This window comes from Metopolophium dirhodum, chromosome 6 (genome assembly GCF_019925205.1).
Source record: "Metopolophium dirhodum isolate CAU chromosome 6, ASM1992520v1, whole genome shotgun sequence".
Taxonomy (NCBI): Eukaryota; Metazoa; Arthropoda; class Insecta; order Hemiptera; family Aphididae; genus Metopolophium; species Metopolophium dirhodum.
Genome location: NC_083565.1, coordinates 24427618 through 24452981, shown reverse-complemented (window position 1 = coordinate 24452981; position 25364 = coordinate 24427618). Strand labels below are relative to the sequence as shown.

Genomic DNA, 25364 nt, shown 5'->3' with positions numbered 1-25364 from the left:
ACGGACTCACACCATAGGCGGAACTTCATTATAATTTCAGGGGGGCAAGCCCCCTCAAGCCCCTCGCCCGATTTTCGCCAATGACTTTAAGACATAGTTGATATATTATATTATTTATATGTACTTAGGTACATGACTGTTCGACATGGAAGTTTTAAAAATTTATAGCAATAAGCCATTTTTGAAATGGGTTTAAACTTTAAATTCCTTCCAGTCACGGAATACCTTTTAAAAACAGGCGGTTTTCAGTATTTTCTATTTTTCTACGGAAATCTGTAAGAAACAAGTTTTAGAGATACACATTTTGTTTTAAATTTTTATCTACTAAATTATTAATGTTAAAAGGGAAATGTTTTCCGCGTATTCTTTTGAGGAAATAACGAGTAGAATATTTTTTTTATGTAAGGTACATAATATTGTGCTACACGTGTCCGATACATGTATTTATGTATTTTGCGATACGAACATCCCGTGGGTATAGCTGGTGTACTCCACAGTCATCCAGGGTCATTAGAAAATATATTACAATATTATAATTAGTTATTAAAAAATTCTCAAATAAAGATATTTAAACGAAAAATTAGATAATATTAATATTATTACTATTGTTATAATATCATCGTCACGCGGGTGTTCCAGAAAATACCAATGCATCATAATCACAATCGTTCCAAAATCAACAGGTAGTTAGTAACCATAACTATAGCCAATAGGTACGCTGTTTTTAAAGCGATGGTATTTGCTATTGGTCTGATAATATTATTATTATGATGATTGTATCGGAAAAGCCATGCTAAGGTGGGGTTGAGGGCGAATGGGGTAATCGGTGCCCTAGGGCGGCAAAAGTTGTATCATTTAAAAGGGCGGCAAATGTTTAAAAATGTATATTGTAATTTAGCCCCAATGAAAGTTAGCGCACTGTGTATAGGTATAAGTATTGTATTTTCGTAAGTGAAAATAACTTTTGAATCACACTTGTTGGGTCACGTGCACACGCCATTTGTTTACGTTCAATATTTTCGTATACTATTTATTTGAATACCGCTACAGCTGTTAAAAACATGTTAGGTGAATATTTTTCAACCTGCATGTACCTATATATATATGGAAAACGTTTCCGAGTCATTTGATTTTCAGGGAAACCCGCGAGTAAATTGTTATGCTACATTGCTACAAGGTTCAGATTACTCAGTTCGGTGGACTCCAAAATAAAAAAAAATAATAATTATAAAAAAAATATTATTATGGGTTATTCGAATCCCCGCACGTCTCTCTTTAGGGATGACAATATTATGTTAATCAGATTTCAAAGTGTACAATAACGATTTTAACTAAAATAATAGAAAAACATTTTATAAGAATAATTGAACGATTGAAATATAATACTCCTCCAGTCATCAAGTTATACGATATTTATTTTTTTATAATTAGTTTTTCTCTTACTAATTAAAAATCAAAATTAAAGAACCCATAGAATATAATAACTATACAGCTAATGCATACATACTTTGACTTGTTTGATTTAGGTTTATTATGATAAAAAATTATGAAATTTCGTAAAACGGCAATGTTTATTATTAAATTATTAATTAATAATAATAATAATTATTTTTATTATTATTATAATTACTATTTTCTAAACCAGAATGATTGGAAAAGAAATCGAGCTACAGCCGACGCAACGCCGTGTAATAATTATATTTACATTTTTTTTCAATTTCAATTCGTATTGGACGAGTAATAATACATTATAAAAACATATATCGCATTCGTTATTGCAGGAAGAGAAATACTTCTGGTGAGAAGCTTATGAAATGAAACGATGAGGTGGTTGTGTAGAAAACACAAAGTGATTGACGTATTGTGTATTTTTGTCTGTTGGCCGTGTACCTATATAATATAATATAATGTACGATCTACATCACGACAGAAAAAGAGTTAATAGTTACCAAGATTCAACAAGCCCGAATTTTTGGAGAAACATTTCTCCGCAGACGTGACACATGACATGCAGATATACAAACACGAATTTGTCGACAGTAAGTCAATATTATGTGGTAGTAGAGTTGACACTAAATCGTCCAATGAAATTGCTGAAAATCGCGCGCGTTGTATATCCACACCGCGGTCTACAACTGGCGCATACATCACAAAGGTTTTTAAACTTCTGATTCGCAAATAATAGTCATGATGATAATAATAGTTGCAGTTTGTATTATTACGCATAATACTAACCGACTACAGAAGCTTTTCCGAGCAATCGTGCTATATATACACGTTTAAATACATTTTCGTCTGGTGAAAATACCCTGGGCGTGTTACACTTTATATCATTATATTGTGTATACAACGTTGTACTTTGTACGCTTATTTTATATTCTATTATATTATGATATTATATATTAAATACCCAAACTGACTTTGAACTCGGCAAAGGTAAATATGTCATATACACAGAGCAGGATGTACAAAAATCACATTAATTTTGAACGTGATTCGCATTGGACGCTTTTATAGTCGCAATAATATTATGTGTGAGTCGGTTGGAAAATCTAATTTTAATTTATAGATAAAACTTGAAGATAATTATATTACTCGAGGATTTAGATAATAGTGCGTACACGGAACATAATATGGCAGAGCGAAATCGAATAATATATGATATGTGTTTTAACTGTTAAACTTACCTATATATATATATATCCTTATATACAGCGTGTTTATAGTTTATAATTCGGGGTAAAAATAATTTTATTGAAAATCGATTGACAAATATGAAATATCCAAAATCTCATATATTTGTCGGTTTAAATCTAATGCGAGTATAATAAAATTGAAAATTTACACTATCACTACGACGACGTAACGTTTCTTTACACATTACACATGACGTGCACATTTACTTATAATGTGTACTTATATCAACAGTTTTGATCAAGAATCGGTGAATAGTCCTGATGTGGGAATAATTTTTCGAGATATTCTCCATAAATTAAAGTGAATATGATCGAGGAGTTGATTGGATTTCAGATTTTATTAGAAATCTTCGTTTTCCGTTCTTCGCTCTTATAATATTACATATTTATTCGCCCGCGATGTTGAATAAATTAACTTCAAGTGTTGGGGGTCAACAGTGCACGTATTATAATAGGTGTTAGGTAGGTACATAAAACATAAGAGTTTGTGTTTATTAAATTATTATTACTAGCTGACCTCGTGCACTTCTTCCGAAAATATCAACTCCGTGTTATTATTTAAAGTTTGTTCAATTTGATATTCGGTGTAGTATGGTGTTCAAAACTTAAACATTTTCATCGATCATTAATCTGAATCTCGAAATACTTGTGATGAAAGCACCACTTTAAAATGCGAATTTCGGAAAATGCTTTCTTAGTGCATCACACTTTTACACGGTGATACGAAGGCACTGTGAAAATCGCAATCATTGCCCTGCGCTGATTAGTCGGTGAGTCAGTCGGAACACGTTCGATTATGATATTATTTATTATATTAGAGCCATCCCGCCCGGCGTTACCCGTGAGACTATATATATTATATTGCTTGTGATTATGCGAGCAGTATATTTTGCAGACCCAGCGAAAGTATCCGTACCGTGTATAATGTCTAACTCTTAAGATTCAAAGTTATATCAAGTTCTTCATCGTGATTTGTATCACGGCATCACCGTAATTATAATGTAAGATGTAACACTATAATATCAATACCATTTGTAAATAAAAATTTCAATCATAAAACTCAAAATACTTTCTTAGATTATCGATAAAAAAGAAACCCATCGAGACACCATAGGCGCAGCTATCCTATATCCTATAAGTTGGACCAAATCACCCACATTGAGCATACGATCTTATCGAAATCGGTTGGGTAGTTTTCGAGTGCGTTGCACGTAAACTCGTTGTATGCGCGATTTCGATAAAATGTACGTATGGATAGATATACTTGATTATTGTATAGTGTTTTCGTTTTCCGCTAACGGTTCAGTTTCGCCGTTCGGCCGGAAAGACGACCGATTTCATTTATTTGGCAATATTCAAAATCCGCGGAACGTATAGGGTGTCCCATAAAGTGCGGAACTTTTAGATCTGCCGCATTTTTTTTTACATTTTGCTGGCAGCTTTGTTCTTATATCATTTCTAGTATCTACTATTACTCCGATTTAATTGGTAGTTGTTGATGAGAACAGAGCTGCCGACAAAATTTAAAAAAAATTAATCAAAAAACAGCGGCAGATTTTAAAGTTGCACACTTTATGGGACACACTATAATATAAGGTCGCAGGTTAATAATGTAACCGTTACAGGGATTCGTCGTTTTCCACCGGGCTGCCACCGACGTCGGTGTCCATATTATAAGCGTACATATTTCTTCGATCCCAGTCGACTTTACCAGCCCGAGGGGCAAGAGAGAATTAACGATCGCGACAGCCGGGCGGAGAGCATAACTCCGGCCCGCGCGCGTTTCCGGGTCCGGCGGACTAATAATCCCGGATAATAGGCGAATGACGGTACGAATAAATGACGGGGGCCAATCGCAGGGTCGTTTACGGTCGGACGTGTGGATGTTATATATAAACAGAGAGAAAACTATTGTATATTATATACATGCAGCTACTGCCGAAAAAAAAAAAAACCGAAGAAATATTGACACTACGTTTATTATTTGATTAGTTTATGTACTACAACAGGTGTCAGCTGCTCCGGAGTCAATATGGTGTTGTTGCAGGTACATCGTGCCCGGGATCAATACTCGTTATCATTATATTATTATAACGAGCACCGAGCACGACGATTTTCGGTATTTTATTTTTTTTTTATCGATCCCATACTATATACATTCAATTACATTTTAATACCGTCCTGTGTCACGTCCGCGAGTAGGTATACATGCTCGTGTAATATAATATTATCGTGATTCGCGGGGCAATTAAATTGGTTTCGGGACGTATAATAATATTATAACAACCGGAGTTTATCTACGCGTATATATAGATTGACTTTTACTACGTTTACGACGCGTCTTGTCTTGTCTTATATAATACGATTTATAAAATATATTGTTTTACCGCCGGTATACGACGTCTTGTCCGGCGACCTACCTATATATTATTGTATATATTGTGTTTTATTTGTTTATCACCGTAATCCGAAATGTTTTCGCCGTCACGAGAGAGTAACAACTTTAACCGAAAATGTCGATAAAAAAAAAAAGTAAGTCTGTTGGTCGACAAAAAAAGTGGAAGAAAGGAGACTTACCTTGTGTATTTTTATCGCCTGCCTATATAGGTATATTGTACGACGCGTAGGACGAAAACACTATTCTTATTGGTTTCGAAAAAAAAAAAGAATTCGATTTGCCATTGTACCCATATATACGTCATATTATTATTATTTTCGTCGTAAAATATAATGTCGAATATTACACGGGACTTTAGCTGTGCTGCGTGTTGCTGACGTTCGTCATTCGTGTTTTCGATGATTATTATAGTTGTAGCACAGGTAGTAGGTCCCTATAATACCAAAACCTCAAAAATTACACGTACTTTTGATTTTTGACTAATTGCGTTTCTATACCGATAACTCGAGAAGGCTGTTTGAACTACACCAAAATTAAGTGCGCGCTTTACCATATTGTATGTGATGGTAAATTTGATTTCACGTCACTTATAATAAGTGACGCGAAATCAAATTTAGCTATAGTAGTAATCCATTTAATAGAACGTTCTTAATTTTCGGGATGGAATTCATTAAGAGGATGTCAGCGCACTATTTGTTTTCTCTTTCTGGCCCACGTGCAACATAGGCAAAACGCCTTCACGAAAAATCGTTTTTTCTATGTTCTTAAGTAATCTTAGAGTAAAATCACCCATTACGAAAAAAAGACGGAGAATAATATTTTTGAGGGAATGACACATCGATATTATATTTTATTGTTATTTGACTTTGTGTTCGATTTTCAAAAGAAACAAAAAAAATGTTGTAAATTTAAATTACGTTTAAACTGTTTTGAGACAATATTTAGACGAATCCGATATGTCATTCTCTCAAAAATATTATTTTCTATCTTTTTGGTAATAGGTGATTTTACTCTAAGATTACTCGAAAACATAGAAAAAATGATCCTGCGTAAATGCGTTTTGCCTATGTATCGCGTGGGCCAGAGAGAGAAAACAAATAGTGCGCCGGCTGACGTCCTCTTAACAAAATATCGTAAATTGTATTATAATATACCTGCACGGTGGATTATATTATTATAATACTATTATTATTAGCATTTGTCGTAATACATTATAAAGGAAACATTAAAAGGACCATTAGAGTACGGCAGGCAGGTACTTTACCAGCAATTATGTTATAAAGCTACAATATACAGTTAGCACAAAATATCATTTTCGTACCGCACACCGATTTGTCTGTTCACGACGTTATTGTTTCCACGGAATGAACGCGCTAATATAAATTACCCACCTGATAATCAACGAACGAAATTGTGTGTGTGTCGTGATGCTTTTTTTTTAATTTGCCTAATGCACTCGGTTTTACTGTACTGCGGCTACCTATCTGTCTGCACAGTAAAGAAATATTTACGTGGGACTTGTCGGGAAAAACGTCAAATTAAAAAAACCTACGCGCGAGATGCCTTTTGTACGCGTTATAATGTTAGCCTTTGGATTCAGAGGAGCGTTACTGCTGGCGGTATACATTTATTTTTTGTACATTTCTGCAGCTGGATCCGGATACAATACATATTATTATATTATACCTCCGGGAATGGGATTAATTTGAATATTACGTTTCCGAGACATTTTACACGATATTATCCCGACTCCGTTAGGCGTGCAAATTAATAAATGAAAAAAAAAAAAACGTAACGGCCTCAACGTCCATATTCCGAGATCCGGCATGATATCTTACATAATTAGATTGTTTTATATCGTCGTTCAAATCCAACACGTCCAGTGACTTCTCTAGACACCTGTACCGCGTTATTTGTATGTACAACAGAGCCATCATGTCTTGCCTGATTTTTATTTACGATGACCCCCCCCCCCTCATATATTTGCTTACGTATATAGTACAATATTTTCTATGATGTGTGCCTAGGTATTTTGGGGCGCGACCCACCCACCAAGCAGCAAATTGCTCCGAAACAATACCTTCGGCCGCGCTCTGTTCCGGATGGCATATCATGTATATGCGTACACATAACAATTAATAATACAATAGCGATTAAATATTATTATTGTACACGAAATTGCCGTTTTCAAACAGCACAATAATTATATGCGACAATTAAAAAAATGATCACGTGACTGGGTCAGTTATTATTCAATCGAGTATGTTGTTATATTATAAACGTGCAGGTAGCGGGTACATATTCCGAGTCGACACATTTGGCTTTGTGTTATTAAAAATAATTACACATAGGTAACTCTACTTTCGGTGCGAGTGCATCGCAAAACCGCAGAGAACCTACCTATATATTATGATGCTCTTAATACCCTGTACGCACATACCGACGGTTGTTTTCTATTCGTTATTACTGCACTAGACGTGATCCGTTGTCGTCAGTATGAAATATAAGCGGTACTGTTACAATAAACAGGGTTTTTTTTTTATTTTAGATGTGACCGAATTGGTACAGTTGCTGTTGCGAATGATAATGACGTACAACACGAATGACAATATAAGGATATTGTTTTTATGCGAACCCACCTTTTTTGTCACACAAGACGTCTGCGGAAATACGTTGCAATACTCTGTGATATATATACACGACCGTAATAATTATTAAAGTCAATGACGCAACTTCGGCGATCGACTTAAATATAGGTGGTTTATTATGATTATTATTATATCACCTTTTTTGCTACGATTAAGTATAAAAAAAAAAAAAACAATGGAATTAAAAAAAAAACTGTTACGGGCCTTGCGTTTGCTTCGAGATGATTGCGTGTAATATATATTAATGTAAGTATATGTGTACGTGTGTGTGTGTGTGTGTGTGTGTATGTGTGTGTGTGTGCGTGTGTATAAGCGTAATGTATTTATGTACATTCGTGTATATGTATATATTATTATTATGTGTAATATATAACCGCGCGCGGCGGTTACCATGCGGAAACCAAAACGCGAGGAACGAGACACGTACTTTTTATTTTTGAAATGGTGAAATAAATTTGACTTTAGCTACTTGATGGACGATATTTTTACTCGTGTCATATTTCAGGAAAAAAAAGTAAATATAATAAAAGCAAAGAGAGAGAGAGAGAAAACGGTAACAAATGATGGCCACACGTGACTAGTTTGGTAAAAAAATAAATAAATAACGGTACGTATATACATATATATATATATATATATTATATTACATACGATTTATAATATTATATACGTACAGGTACAGTGCAGCTGATGGGTATATGACGGCAAACCACGTCGTGTACGTCGGATTTAAAAATAAATGAATACGCGTACAACTACACGATAAAATACAACTATACACGAGCAGCTGGTATGCATTACAATAATAAAATATACTTCCTTAAAGCTCAAAGTCGGCACGTCATCTAGGGTCCCCGAGTTCAAATTTAGCACCCCCCCCCCCCCTAGTTTTATTCTTTTTTTCAAGCCACTCATTCAGTGGCACCGATCTATATATTTTCATGTTATGGGGAAAAAACGCTGGTGTTGGACCCACCTGCTAAAAAAAATGTTTAGCTACTCTCGAATAGTGCATTGTAATCACGATATACTGCCTTTAAATATCTGCAAACGCCACTAATGACTGATCACTCATTATCACCCCACCCACCCACCCACCTGCCCACCCATAAATAGTTCTGGGGAATTTTCACCTGTTGATACCCGTGTTCGGCGGCACTGCACTCATCTCTCTCACCAGTCACCAATCTACAGGTACAGTGCAGCTGATGGGTATATGACGGCAAGCAACGTCGTGTACGGAGGATTTAAAAATAAATGAAAACGCGTACAACCATACAAGCAGCCGGTATGCATTGCAATAAAAAATATACTTCCCCAAAGCTGAAAGTCGGTCATCGTCGACGCAACTAGGGTCCCCGAGTTCAAATTTAACACCCCACTAGTGGTTTTATTCGAACCACTCATCTCCCTCGCTATAGTTGCTCTGCAGGCGAAACGTCCGTTTTGTTTTGCTCGAGTACTCTCAAAAAATCGATTTTGAACGCATTCAATCGTATTAATAATCGTGTCCGGTTTGATGACGACTCCGCGGCGTGACCGAGCCATATTCCAAATATCGATATTGTTGGTGAAAAGAATATTATTTAGCTACACGGTATATTATTATATTTTGTTTTTATCGCGCATTAATATGAACAGTGTGTTAAAATGTGCGTAAAAAGTTTTCAAGTATCGGTTGTCGCGCGGATTGATGACTTGTAAGATAGCATTATAGGGGGAGTGAGAAGCATTTACAACATTACAGCACCCCCACGTCTCAGAGGTCGAGTGGCGCCTACATACGTACGTCATCGGGGCTATATATATTATATACGTATACGTCATCATAACATTATCACCGAATATATTTGCAGCAGGAGCCTGCAGTAGGTTATAGTATGTATATTATTATGACCGCGCGTATAAGTCTTATTAATATTTAGGACACGCGTCTTTGTGCACATATATTATTATCCCTCTCCGGCGTGTAAATACAATATATATATATATATATAATATAAGTATAGCAATATATATTATATATAACGCCCGCCGCGTTTAAGACGCGATCCGAGAAGTCGCGAGTGTTTCTATATTATAATATGCGCACGTACACCACACACGTCGGCCGTAAGTCGGAAACGATGGAATTTCGACTTTATATATTGTTTTTTGTACGCTGCAATATTCGCCGCCGCTTTTCTCGCATACGATTTTTATTCCGTATAAGGCACACGTGCAGCAGCCGAGGTGCCACTCGTATAATATAATATATATAAACATCGCTGGGTATATTGTCGTATGTGTGCATTTGTTTATCGAAATGAAAAGTGTCTAACCTCGGTGGGGTAAACAAAAAATATAAATACATACTGACAGAGGAGCGATTCGCCGTGCTCGCCACCTGCATTTTTACCCATTTGATGCAATGAATTTTATTTGAATTTTGATTTTCCGAGGTAACTCCACTTGCGCTGCAGAGGACCCCGTAAAATAACATATTTTTAATCATGTGGGATTTTTTCCGTACCATTACAATATAGGGGTATCCTGTGGCGATACAAACTATTAATTTATTTTCCAAATGAGAACCCGCGACCGGTTTTTCCGCGTAAAGTGTTCGTAGCGGTCGTGTTTTTTTTTTTTTTTAGAAAATTTTGATGTATCTTTTTGTGTATATTTATCAAACAAACTGAACGAGTATATAGTTGCTAAGCAATTAAAACCTATAATAGGGATCCTATACCGAGGATGATAAAATACTCGAGAAAAAAAGACGATTATTGTCTTTGGGAAAATAAAAGCTTTGCTGCAGGTATTGCCCGCACGAGACACTCCTATATATGGCCACATCAAACGGTACACACGACACAATACGTGTAGAGAGGTTCTATTGAAAAATATTCTAAAATCAGTATTTCATCTAATATCGTAATATTTATGTCAAAACCGGGGGTGAGAATGCTCGGTTAATCTCGTCCGGCATACCCACATTGAATAATTGATGATCGATATAACGGCCGTCATCCGTGAGATTTTCTCCTGCACGGCAGCTGCGTATACATACGTATACCTAATAATATTACGTGTGCCTATAAGACGAAACGAGTATAATATATAGATGTTGTGGTACAGCTTTTTTCTTTTTTTTTTTTTGCAATCGCCATTCCCACGACCAAAACGATACGCTTAGTGAAAAAAATTTTTAAAAAAATCTTACTCGTAACGTACGACACGTACGCGCGCGACGTATAGCAGCGCACCGTATAACATATAAATGCACAAAAACTATAATATACACAATAATAATACGATCTAAACTGGTTATAATGACGTATACATTAGTATATATTATGTGGGATTCGCGTATATATCTGTGAAATATCAACGGCGGCGAGCGATCGGTAAAAGAATCTGCACGCCCGTGAAAAGTGGTTGTGAAAGTGGTGCTGCAGCTGTCTACAAAAATATACAAGAAAACATAATATAATATTATTATATATTTTAGAAATTATTATATTATTTCACCTCGTGGCGCAAAGTCGACGCGAGCCATATACGCTGTACGCGAGGTCCATCGATCTAATTATTACTCGCGAGCGGTCGGCGAAAACCCGACGATTATCCGCGATATGGCTTATATATTATACACTCGATTTCACCCAAAAGAGACTCGATATATCAAAAATAATCGCAATAATTGTGGTGCGAAATCCGCACAATATATTCCGAAATCATTATGTTTATATTGTGCAGGCGGTCGACACGACTGACTATATACGTGCGAAGCATGCTGCAGTTGCCTATCATGTGGTATATACAATATTATATATATTTTAATGTGAGATTACATATTATTTTTATTATTATTTTTTTTTTTTATTGGGTAACCCGCGGCAACATAGGCCATTGGGTGTGGGGAGGGCACTGTAGATTTTTTTATATTGGGTAGGTTGATACACGTGTGTTGTGTTTGGCAGAATTTCTAATGGGGCACCCGTAGGTTTCTGCCGTGCCCCGGGTGGGGGGATGGCGGCACTTGTTCTCCGGACACCGTGACTTGCACGGAGAAAAATGCCGCCCGGTGGTCGAGGATCGAACTCGGACCGGCTGTGCCGAATCCGTCGCGTTAGACCGCTCGGCCACCTTGTCCCCCCTATTTTTATTATTATTATACAGTAGAAGCCATTTATTAGGGAACACTTTTGCATGGACCAAGGTGTTGAATTATTTAAGGAGTGATTATCAACCGAATATATGTCTAATAAGCGATCGGTTTTACTTATTATATGAAAAAAGTATAATATAAAGCTATTAAGAAAAAAAATAAAAATGTCATGTAAAATATTATGTGTCGATGTCGTTTTTACCCGTTGATACTGACTCGGTGAGTTTGAAACCTGCACGTTTGTGCCGCGTTATAACATATCGGAGCTTCCTCCTGCTCTCTGCGAGTGTGTTTTAATGAAACACAGTGAAACACCGACAACTCGAATCGGTCGAGGCAAAAAAAAATTCGAGTTATCGAAAATTCGACTTATAGACGTTCGAGTTATTGAGGTTTCGCTGTATACGAAATTATTATTGGACGATTGAGCGTACATCGATCGTAATGACAAAAGACAATATTATTATATGTATACATACTCGTCGTCGAAATTGGCCCCGATCGTTTCAAATAACCGCGACCTGTTGTTTCGATATAATCCGCGATTGATTTACAATGTTTCTTTTTTTTAATACACGACCAGTCCGTACTTATAGACATTTTGTTTCAATAACGCGGTCGTATCCATAATTATTATTATCCGCGGTGTTTCTAATGAGCGGATTCTATGCTGTGTTTAATATTATATAATGACTGCGTATATATAATATGTACCTACACGTATTATTATATTATTATATTTTAAAAGGTAATAGAGTCAGGTAGGCATCCGATGCCACTTGTAATGAGGAGAGTGCACGGACTGCAATAATGTAAGTAATAACAATAATAATATAATCGCAACATAAAAGTGGTTTGTAAGCATTATAATTTGTGACCGGAGCTCATTTTGTTTGCGCCGATAAACGCACTTAAACCGCGCGCGTTTTTGAGGGAAAACGGCTTTTTTTTTCAACATACACGCACGTGCGAGCAAAAGTAAGTGTAAAAAATATATATATATACATAAAATGAGAAATATACAATTACGGCGGTTTCTTTTTGTAAATATCACGCACACACAAAGTATATATAGTCTAACGATTTAACGCATCAATACATTTAGGTATGTAGTAAGTTCTTATACTCGTGTCGTAGTCGTGTACGGTATATACATCATCAGCCACCGGAGAAAAACGCTCTCCAATCTCCGGAATTTAAAACGTTAATAATTACCCGATTAATGTATATAATAAGGCGAGTGTGAAAAACCGCTAGAACCTATATATATAACGACTACCTACATCATAATCTGCAGCAGTGGTACGAAATAAAAGCACGTAATACGCCGACCCATCACTAGAGTAAGTTTTTTCCAAAACGGTTATCGACTCAATCCACCAATCTTGCAGAGTAATATTTTTAAGTGTTCATCGCAGCTAAATACCTATACTTATATACACTATTTATATATTATATTTGTTGTTGATGGATTGTCGCAGGGCTTGAAACCGATTGAAAAAATTTCGGTTTCTTTTCTATTTTGTATACCTACTGGTATACATTTATTCAATTTTGGTTTCAATTTTTCAATACCAGTATTAAGAAATTTCGGTTTTAGTTTCGATTTTGTTTACCGATTTCCAATTTTTTTTTCGGTTCTGGTTTTGGATTTAATACCGGTTTCTAAAGTCGGTTTCAAGGCCTGGACTATTTACCATTCATTCTAAGTTTATTAATTTATTCGAATCACCAGATCACCTTTTGTGTAAAGTAAACTTTTCAAAATGTTTGTGATACAAAGAGTTTCAAAGAAAATACTGAATTTTAAATTATATTTTCGGTTTTAAATTATAATACCGGTATCCAATTTTTTCCGGTTTCGGGTTTGAAGTAATACCGGTATCAAATTTTTTCTGATTTCGGTTTTGAATTCAATACCGGTTTCCAATTTTTTTCGGTTTTATACTGGTTTCAATCCCCGGTTTTTCGGAATCTGTAGACCTTCCATTCGCACTATAATCGCTAATATAATATCGTAATATCTCTATAATATTTTATAATATGAGTCCCGTCGTGAATTATTTTTGGTTTCAACAATCAACATGATAATATGTTGTAACGTTTTTTGTTTTTCTGACCGATTTTGAGCAAGGCATTCGACATAATATATTATACACTGCTTTTAAGGTTTTCGTTGTCGTGGTCATATTTACGTGATTCGTAGATGTCCCTCGCGGAAGAAAAATATCGATATACTTTTTTTCTCTATATTATCGGCTGCATCGAAAGCATATTAATCACACGTAGCTTTATACAGTATAGTAGCGGTCATATATTATTCTTTCTATACATTTGTTGCGTACAAGTCTCCGTAATTTTTACCCTCGGTCTTGTAATATAACGCGAAACAACAAATAGTGCACTCACTGCGTTCAGACTGTAAAATAATATTATGCACAGGTGACGTAGGTAATGTTGGCGGAAAATTCATTCGGAAATGCGAAAATCATTATAATTATTGTAAGACTCTATTAATTATTTCTGTACTACACTAAAATACTGCAGCTTCATATTTATATGTGCACATTAATATATCATATGTTATATTATGCTCGGTACCTACATCATCTGTCGAGAATCCCGAAGTGAAGGCAATGTGAATTATTGTACCTTTTTCGAATATAATATAATAAAGATTGTACATACAGTCGTCACGACGTCATGTTTTCCGGCGAATTATGTCTTATAATCGGTTTTTTTTTCTCACTCGCGGGACGCGCGTTAGATTCCATTTTTGAAACGTAAAATAATAATAACTCTGTACGAGTTTTTTCGAATGCAAGAATTCTATTTTATGTGGTTCATTTTTAATAATCATTCTACTTTTGCCGGCAACGCGTTAGTAAGTACCTACCACCCCCATATACCGGCAGTATATACGTGCTCGCCGAGAGCTCACGACCGCAACAGCGAATATAATATGCAAAACGAGATAAAAGTTTGTTGTATACGAAATACTTCATCGCGTCAGTTCCAAATTCTTACGTTTTGTTAACCCATATTATACACCGCACACACATTTTATATACATACGTGACGTATATAGTATATCCAGAGAAACGACGAAGTTTAAATCTCTCGGTTGAATTATCATATTTGAGCGACCTATATATTCTACGTACAGGAGGCGATTGGCCCTATCGAAAATGGCATTACGTATATACAACCCTTAGGAACGTATTCCCGGAAACAATCTCAGATTAAATTGTTTTCGGTGTGGCATGAAAAATCACGTTCTATCCAACACGTTGTCCAATATTTGCGAAACGCATCTCGCCCTATACCTATACCTATTGTGTATTCGTAAAATATAATCATCTCCAAGATTTACTCTCGAGTCTCGATCGTTCTAACAAAATATGTTTTTCCTATAATATAATCATCATCGAGCGTGAAAGACGTTATAATAGATCGAATATGCGGTAAGGTGGGTATTGTAAAAATATATATAAAAGTCGACGATTTATAAGCGCGAACTGCACGCAAAAGCTCATCGTTTTGACGCTTTTGTAAATATGAACATTTAATATATTTATATGCGTAGATTTAATTTATTTGTAGTCCCGTTGCAGTATATTTCAGTGCATCGCTGACGTTGCTGCAGCATGCATAATAATATTGCATGTGCAGTTTAAACACTGACGTAAACATTACAAGAACATAATATAATATATAACATCATACAGAAATTTAAATTTTTAATAGAAAAAAACTCCTAGATAAATGAATTTGATTACGACGATCAAATTATACGCCAAACATCATAATATTATAATTTATAGTGACAATTTTACGTGAAAATAAAATTTATTTCACTCAATACATTTGAAATATGTATTATAATATGGTGAACCGTCATGTCATTCGACCAATAATATCCGGTAACAAAATAATCGCTTAAAAATATCTGTCAGTATATTATGACGTAATCTCTGCGATATTTGTGATAATTTGTTATTTCGTTGATATTTTTTTGTTGTTTGAATTACTATTACGAAAACACAAAAATATAATGTAAATCGATATAGTAACAAAAAACTGTATTAGGATATAATATAGTAGCCGAGTATATAGGTATCGAACTTTGTGTACCAGTACGGTATACCAGCACATATAACCGTGGTAAATTTTTCTGTAAAAGTTTAAAAAATGTCAGCTTTACGATAGAAGTAAGAATGGCGTAATTAGGAGGGGGATTAGAAGGATAGATCCCCCCCCCCAAACTTTTCTTTTACTGCTAACATTTCGATCAAAGTATTTATAATGACCATTCATGTGTGCCAAACAAAATTCCTTATTACGCCACTGGATAGTACCTATATAGTTGTATATGCTTAGTATTAGTGCTATAATGTTTGCTTGGAATATTTTAATGCCATCAGCTGTGGTATTATTGAAATATATTGTACCTATTCAAGTTACAACTATTGTAACGCACAAAGACCGAATTTGATAATAATATTTGTGCGTATATTTTATACGAGCTTTGGAAATTTTATTTAGAGAAAATTATTTTATCATAGTTAATTAAAAATTAATATTAAATATCAATGAAATAATATCATGCAGTCGATATCGGAGCAATTGTGAAAAATAATTCATGAGTATGGCGTTTCAGAGGCTAGAAAAGTAGAAGTCGACAATTGACAAAATTTTATATCCGTGCTCTTATTAAAATATTGAAATAACTGTCAAATTCAGCATTAGAAAAATTCGTGGTAGGCAGCACAATATTAATTGTGTTTTGCGGTAGTATAATAGTCAGTGCAATCTCATCACAAATGACAATTTTATTATATTGATTAGACGGCGTTCTATATATTTCTATGCATACATTTGTTTTTCTAATGCATATTTTATTCAAATTCTGCTTCGTTTAACATTTTTAAGTTGACCTACTTCTGGCCTTAAGATCACACACTGTTTTCACCTTTTTAGGATTTTTAAACCACTATATTAATGACTGTCTTGTGAAGATTTTTATTGTAAAATTTTAAGTGAATGCATTTTCTTTTTATATATCTAAATCGAAATTCCAGCGAGTAGTTGTATGTTATATGGATACAATTCCTTAATATTGGTATTACATAAAGTGTAAACTATGTGTTATACTTACTTAGTCTATAGTACTTATTATACTCGAACACATTTTACTAATTATAGAATGTTTATAGATTAATATAAATTACTATAATTTTCAAATAACCATACCTAACATATTTTACATATGATCTTGCTATCCTTAAAACACGAAATTAAAGAACTCGAAATATATTGATTTGGATTTGGATTTAGATAAATCAACATTTTCAAAAAAAAATATATGCTCAAAAATGTACAAGTAAAACAGAACAGTTTTGTTATTTCAAAAAAAAGCAATATGTGTCTCCAAAGGAGGACACTCCATAAATGACGACTTAAAAATGTAAATAATTTAAAATATTGTTTTTAAAGTGTATATGTAAAAGTACTTTGAAATTCTAAAAAACAAAAACTGAATAAATACATTATGAAAAGAAAAACGAGAGTGAGCATGCTTACTACCTATAGGTTATTATTATTTTTTTTATTATTACGAGGAAGTACCTCTTTATAATTATTATTATTAACAATGTTTACAATCGTTTGTGTTTTGAAAGGCACTACAAAAATCTCACTCATATATAAAGGAAAATTGTAATAGTGCGCGCAATGTTTGCTGGTAGGTAGGTGGGTACACACAAAACCAATAAAAGTAAAGAAAAAACTATATTGTTTTGCTGTTGTCATCGCGGGAGGCCTGAGTGGGGAATATTTGATATATTGATCAAGAATTATTCGAGGCGGAAACCCAGCAGCTTCTTTATTTATGACACCGGAGGAATACATGAACTTTCCACATGTCATATGTACCGCCATGATATAGGTATTTTCTTAAACGCGCGTATAAAGTTTTCCGACGGGTTCGGGAAAAGCGTCTTGTCAACCGCCGTCTTACCTCTACACATATATATAAGCGCATAAAAAAAATACCTTCGTTCGCTATAACAATATAATATAGGGTGTCCCATAATGTGCGCGATTTTTAAATCTCCCGCCATTTATTTAAATTTTGTTGGCAGCCCTGTTCTTATCATTTCTAGTATCTACTATTCTTAGATCATATACAATGGATGGAGTCATAGCATACTACGGGCATAAAAAGAGTTGATGCCAACATTACTATAGGACCTGTGACATCTGCGCATGCGCAACTGCTTATCATAATATTTCAATCTGTTCATATTATTATAATGCCGACACTCTGCGCCAAGCATTAATGATAAGAGACTACGCGCATGCGCATATCATCGAGGTCCTACAGTGATGTTGGCTTCACAAATAGTTCGTATGGCTCTATCCATTGTATATGATCTAAGCTACTATTACTCCGATTTAATTAGTATTTGTTGATAAGAAATGATAAAAACAGGGCTGCAAACTAAATATTAAAAAAATGGCCGCAGATTTAGAAGTTGCGCACTTCATGGGACACCCTATATATATATACGCGTACACCTCGTCCCGAATTACAGTGGGTCGCATCTCGTATTGTTATATACCTCCGCTGCGCCGAGTGTAGCTGTCAAACATTGCTCGCTGCACACAAATTCACGAGGAGAAGGATGACGTGCTGCAGGATTCGGTGGAGGAGAAAAGGTGATATATGAAATAAAAGCTCGTCGGCACGTCCCGTGCGGGGAATAACTTTCCACGTACAGGCGTGTAATATAATAATATATACTTTATCGTTATAGTAAAATTCCGCTCGCGATAAATCTCGATTATACCGCGGGCGGCCTCCGCGTTGGGTTAGGTTAGGGCACACCTATATATAGGTACCTCCAACTACGAGTCCGTATGTATGTATGTATGTATGTATGTATGTATGAATATTATATCAAAACTTACTATTATATAGTTATTTTATGTTTTCGTGTAATATACGACACACGTCAGGTTAGTTGTATACGTATTACTGCAGGCAGTGTCGCACGGGGATTATAATATACGAAACGTGTACGTCTATTAGTGATAATATTATGATGCTGTACTGCAACTGCAGCACTGCAGTATATACACCTGGGTCGGTCCGCCTTTCTGCATATACCTATTATATAATATGTAAATATTATGCATATAGCATAAGAGGCAGTGGCGTGCATAGATATTTTCAATGGTATGCATAAACAAATCATCTAATGTATGTATTAAAATATTTTTTAAATTCTATTAATTTTTATACATCTAGATAGGTACATAATATAGTAAATAAAACACCTAGGTGGGGTTCTAACAGGATTTTGGTCCTCGTGAATCCTCGGTCGAGTTCTTTTTTATTGATATGGTGGTTTCTCGTGGTTCATTTTTCGGCTACGGGTGCATTTCAATAAGTATTTCATCGAGTCATCCTTGATGTTCCGTTGGACTTTTCGCAGTTACAGTCGCATATTTGTAATAATGTATTATTCAATTTGATCTGATGAAAGGTACATTAGTACATCTATTAGTGTGATATGTACTGCAACTGCACTGCATAGTTATACGCCTTGGTCGGTCCGTCTTAATATATTATTATATGTGTATATACCAGTAGAGAACATTTATAATCTGCACTCTGCAGGGAAGAGCTGTGATCTCCGATGAGGGGTTTGTAATAATTATTTAATTTCATTTGACGTATAGGTAACCACTGTAGAGCCCTAAAGTTGGATTCGTGCATTTTCTCAAGGCACCTAAATAACTACGACAATAATATGTTTGTTTCGCTGTTGTTGGGATTTGGGGTAAGTTATTTCCGTGTTGAGAGCCAGCTAGCAGTATTCGTCGAGGAAGTTTTGTCGATCAAATCACAGTATTATAATACTATCGATGCAATAACAGCGTAATATAATATTAAATATATCCCATATGGTCATGTCGCCTGTTATTGTAGTATGACCAGAAACGATATAGTATTATACACTCATCATGTAGTATATTATTATACATGTTATGTGGAAAAGCGAGATCGCGATAATATAATAACTCAAACGAGACTGCATCACCGAAGAACTGGTGCGGAATAACGTATAATTAATATCATATATAAATAGGTATATTTACACATATTATATTTATAAATTATATGTATTACACAGCTGCATGATACCGTGTACGGGACACACTATTGTATGTATTATAATATACCTACATAGACAGGCGTGCTTATTGTTATTGTTATTACCATTATATTTTTGATGTTCCGGCGAAACGGAAGTGAAGATTTTTGGCCGTACATAAAGATAATATTATTATTATAATATAGACTCGCGCGCGTTTGTTTTTCATTCGTCGAGAAAGTCGGCTACTTATACGCCTAAACACCATCATTATACATGACGCGTGGCATATTATTATACAGATTTAGAGGTATATATATAGGCATGATACGTTACATATTATAATATTATCATAACTAGAGCTCGGATTTATATGTAAGTACATATTTTCTCTGCGACATGATAAACTAATTTCGGCAAGTGATAAATTTGTTTCACAAGATTTTTGATGAAACGAGCTATATTTGATTTTACATATTTCACAACTATTCAATTTTTTCTCACATATTTAGACAATTATACTGTTTTATTGTCTTTTATTAAGAGTTCAGAATTATTGAAAGGTTATCATGACTATATATTATTATATCGACGATCTTCTGAATTCGAAAATTTTAAAGTTTAAATTTTAAAAATATTTTATTAAATTTTATTTTATTATTAATTATTATAAAAATTTTACGACAATATCGGCGATCTTTTGGATTCGAAAATTTAAAAATGAATGTTATTAATTGTAATCAATATAATTAGATAAATATAAATTTTTTATTTAATCTCCTTATATTATTAATTATTATTATTATTTTTTTTTTGTTTAGACATATTTTGAATTCTTTAGCACATATTCAAGTATATATTTTTGTTGTACATACTTTGGTTATGTAAATACATATAAATCCGAGCCGTAATCATAACGTTTTAACATAATATCGTTCGCACAAAAAATATTAATATCATATCGACTGTACGATATCCACTGCACCCGTTTCGGGAGAAACCGCGCCCGTGCGTCTCTATACCGCGGTACGATATATTATACCTGGGCGGTATTCCGGTCGCATAACCGTTGTACATATTAATAATAATATGCAAAGCACATCGAGTCGCACACGCGGCGCTTATGTTGTATAATAATATAATAATATATTAAATCGTAACAGCAAATAGCAATAGCAATAATAATAATAATAATAATAATAATAATAATAATAATAATAATAATAATAATAATAATAATAATAATAATAATAAATGCAACCCGTTTAGGCCGGAATGCAACGCGCTCGTATATAATATAATAGGCGACGAGACGACTATTAATCACGGTCGAATTAACTCGACGACCGTAATCGCCATTATTATCATTATCAAGGGGCTATTAGTATTGTTGTTATACTATCGTTCTCGGGTCGTCTGTTGTCCGTCGTCGGAAAAGGGTTCGCACTCTGAACGCATTTATAACAATAATAATATAATAATACAAAATGTATCGCATTACCGCGCCATTCGTCTAAAACAATAATAATAACATTATATTATGATACGTACCTGCGCGTAAGTAGTAAGCCGCGTCCGATCGGAAAATTGTGTTGCATTAATAGTATGCTGGTCCCGTATTGTTGCAGCATTGTGATGCGTCAAAAACAATGCGACGAGACTATTAAACGCGTGTTGTAAAATAATACAATATCGCGTGGACAATCACACGATATCAGCTCTGGGTACAACAAATATTATTATTACGTTCGGATGGGAAGAGATTCGTTTTTCCCTCGACATCAGCTGAAAGTAGGTATATATATAGGCACGCTGGCGTTTATTGTAGTATAGGGTGTCCCATAGAGTGCGCAACTTTTAAATCTGCCGCCATTTTTTAAATATTTTGTTGGCATCCTCGTTCTTATAATTACCTACTTACCAAAACGACCATCAAAGACCTATAAACTATAATGGACAGCGCATACCACACCGCCCTGCCTACAGTTCACGAGGACGAGATAGAGTGAAAGAGAAAAAACTATGCGTTTGGGAATGTCATGGAGAACCATTTTTACATTATGGTTTTTTAGTCATGTGTTTTACATATTGTGTTCTATATCTATATCGTAGCTATATTATAATATTGATGATACCGTATGGATGAAAAAACTTAATGTAAATGGTCCTCCAAACATTATTCCCAAACACCATAGATCTTTCTCTTTCGTCCATATTTTGTCTCTCTATAAGCGCAGGCTGTCCATTAGTTAATAGATCTATGTCAACGACCACTAATTATAAATCGGAGCAATAACAGATACTAGAAATAATAAGAACGGGGCTGCCAAGCCATAAATTTTAAAAAAATGGCGGCCGATTTAAAAGTCGCGCACTTTATGGGACACCCTATATTATATCATATCATTATATACCTACCATATATTAATAAACCGTGTCGTTTCCGCACGGCCACCGAAGATGTAAATAATAATGACGTTGAACGTATTGTTTTAGTTTTACGAGCACAGCCGCATTATATTTATGTACCTACGTATATATATATCTACAATACTGCAGTGCATATTATGTAGGATAATGATGATACACCACAGAAGATGACGATGACGCTGCCCCGCACTAAGTATAATATATATATATATTTAGGTGCTTGTTATATACTCTCCCGTTGGCTGTAGTCGCTACGGTACTACAATATACTTTTAAACAACATATATTATATAGGCACAATATCGTATGTGGGTGTGTGTGTGTGTGTGTGTGTGTGTGTGTGTGTGTGTGTACAGTGATTCAACAAGCATCGTCCCGTATATTCGCCTATAACTATTATGCATTTATTCAAATAATAATTATGAATTTTAAGAGTTTTTACATTTTTTAAACGTCTATTGTAAATATTTAAATAAAATTGTACATTATTCATATACCAATGAATTTGTCCAGTGTCCAGTGGCAACAGAAACTTATTTTGCAAATCAGAACCTCTCGGGTTTAATGAACACCTTTAAGCGGCGGATATTTTTAACGAACGATTCATCAAACAAACTATTACAAAATAAAGATAAATTCCAGTTATAATCATTTTCAGCGATGCGATATTATTTGGTCCGTTCTCCATCTCATTTGTAGTGATTTCATTCGTTTACGAAGGGTCGCTGTTCACAACGATAATCCGGAAATAACCATGTTACATTGAATACTGTTATTTCGAATGAAAATCCGTCCTCAAATTGGCCTATACCGATCTCGGGTGATTACTGATTTCCCAATTTTATTTTTGATTATGGAATCGTGGAATTTCGTCCGATGCGACAGTAATAATGTTGGAATTACAATATTAATAACTGTAGGCACTTATTATTTTGTGTAATTGATAATTTACAACCGTATAACATGTCGAATAAAATCCACAAATATGAAATAGGTACATTATTTACTTAAAAACAGTGGTTACTACCTATATTATCATAGATTAAATAAAAATAATTAGGTAGGTATTGTCGCTGGTACAGTGGTGAATTTGAGGAGTCATTAATTTACTTAAAAAAACGCATAAACAGGTAAACTCGTTTGTAAATATGCGACCTTATTTTATTATGCACCAATATGTAGGTGCACTTGAAAATTCCAAAAACCAGAATTTGAATAAATGCATAATATTGCAGAAATTAAAGGCTGATTTAGAGATGATCATGGTTGGTGAATCATATCGTCTATAATATATTTAGGTATCCGTTTAGCCTGTGACCTATACCGAGTGAAAATCGAGTTTAGTAGGTGACCTACCAAAACGATTTGATAATATTATGAACGGCAAATGTACGGGTACTGATCTATTAACAGGTAAAAGATACATTTTTTGAATTTTTTTAGTAAGATACAAAATTTATACCGCTCAAAATGATTACAAAATAAAATAAAATTTGTTTATAATGACATCTTTTAAATAATTTTTTGTATTTATACATTTTCTTAACTGATATTTTGTTTGACCGATTTTGACATTATTAAATGTTATCCTGCTTTACTTTATCAAAATTGAATTTACTATCAGTCGCGTAAGTCGCACACTAAATGAATACATACTTATTACGTATATTAATTATATATATATATATATATATAGACAATTTAATTTTAATTTTTTTCTATTGTTCTAGAGCCCGGCAACTATATGGCCATTAGCTATTGTAGGGGTTACGATTGGTAGGGTAGAACGGTAGGTATACTGTTGGTTAGCAAGCGGTGTTTGCCACTGCGGATCCGGGTGGTCACCCATCCGAGAACTAGTAGCAGCGGCCGTTGCTTACTCTCGATCTCGTAATCACATTTATTTTATTCATCGATTTCACACATCTATTAATATTGTTCTAAATATCATATTATGCGATACCTACATAATCATACATACATGGTGTGTGAGTGCGAATAATTTTATCACTATTCACCCCCACCCCTCCTCCAAAAACATTGTATATTATAGTTTAATATATAATATCATAACGTGTTATTATGTCGTTTGAACGGTCGTTGGAAACGCGCGCGATTTGTAAAAGTAAACACAATAACTGCAGTGCGTGCAGTTGTATACAAAAATATAGGTATGGGCAACGATGATATTTTGTAATGTAAGTACGCACAAATCGAAGAACAGAAAATAATAAATCATCGGTACGTTTCTAATCGTTAATTATTATTGTTATAACAGTCTCCGAACGGCGCGCCGTATATTATTATTGTTATTTTGTGGGCACGTCTGCGCTGCAGATCGCGGCCATTTTTTATGACGTTATACTTAAACTCGTTTTTCAGAGCTTTGAACGCGAACATTGTTTACCTATATCTATACACGCCACCGCGTGCAGTGCTGGGAGGTTTAAAGTTATATATATATATATACACATTGTTGCTGTCCTAAAACTCGACGGATGGGAATAATAAATTATTTCGTTTAAGGATTTTGAACGACATTAACGCTGGAAAACGAGTTTCGCCGTTTAAAATATATTTTTTTTTTTACTTTTTATCATAGGCATACTACCCGTGTGCGCGCGTTACGATATTATTATTTGAGAGAGCGGTCTTTTTTGGAATTTGTCGTCAAAAATATTATATTGTTCGGGGGTCAATGCATCCGATTTTTTCATGAAAAAAAAAAAATAAATTGCCTCAAACCTTTTTTCGTAGAAATTTCGAATGTTCTCGGAAACAATTTCATTATTAAAACGATGACGATCAGCTGATGGATATTATTATATTGCCGTAAACACGCGAGGCGAAGAGGAACAATGGTAAAAGTGTTTCCTCGGA

At 34.5% G+C, this 25364-nt stretch overlaps 1 protein-coding gene and 1 long non-coding RNA gene across 2 annotated transcripts in view; one reads left to right on the top strand and one right to left on the bottom strand.

Moving 5' to 3' along the window:
- The window catches only part of LOC132946910 (coiled-coil domain-containing protein AGAP005037), a 238621-nt gene that overhangs the window by 89531 nt on the left and 123726 nt on the right, over nt 1-25364 (bottom strand).
- Nucleotides 1-25364, top strand: part of LOC132947142 (uncharacterized) — a 49379-nt gene that overhangs the window by 20380 nt on the left and 3635 nt on the right. The window contains exons 2-4 of the long non-coding RNA XR_009664845.1: nt 7643-7988; nt 8248-8349; nt 8419-8532. This is a non-coding gene — a long non-coding RNA (uncharacterized LOC132947142). The remainder of the gene's footprint in view (nt 1-7642; nt 7989-8247; nt 8350-8418; nt 8533-25364) is intronic.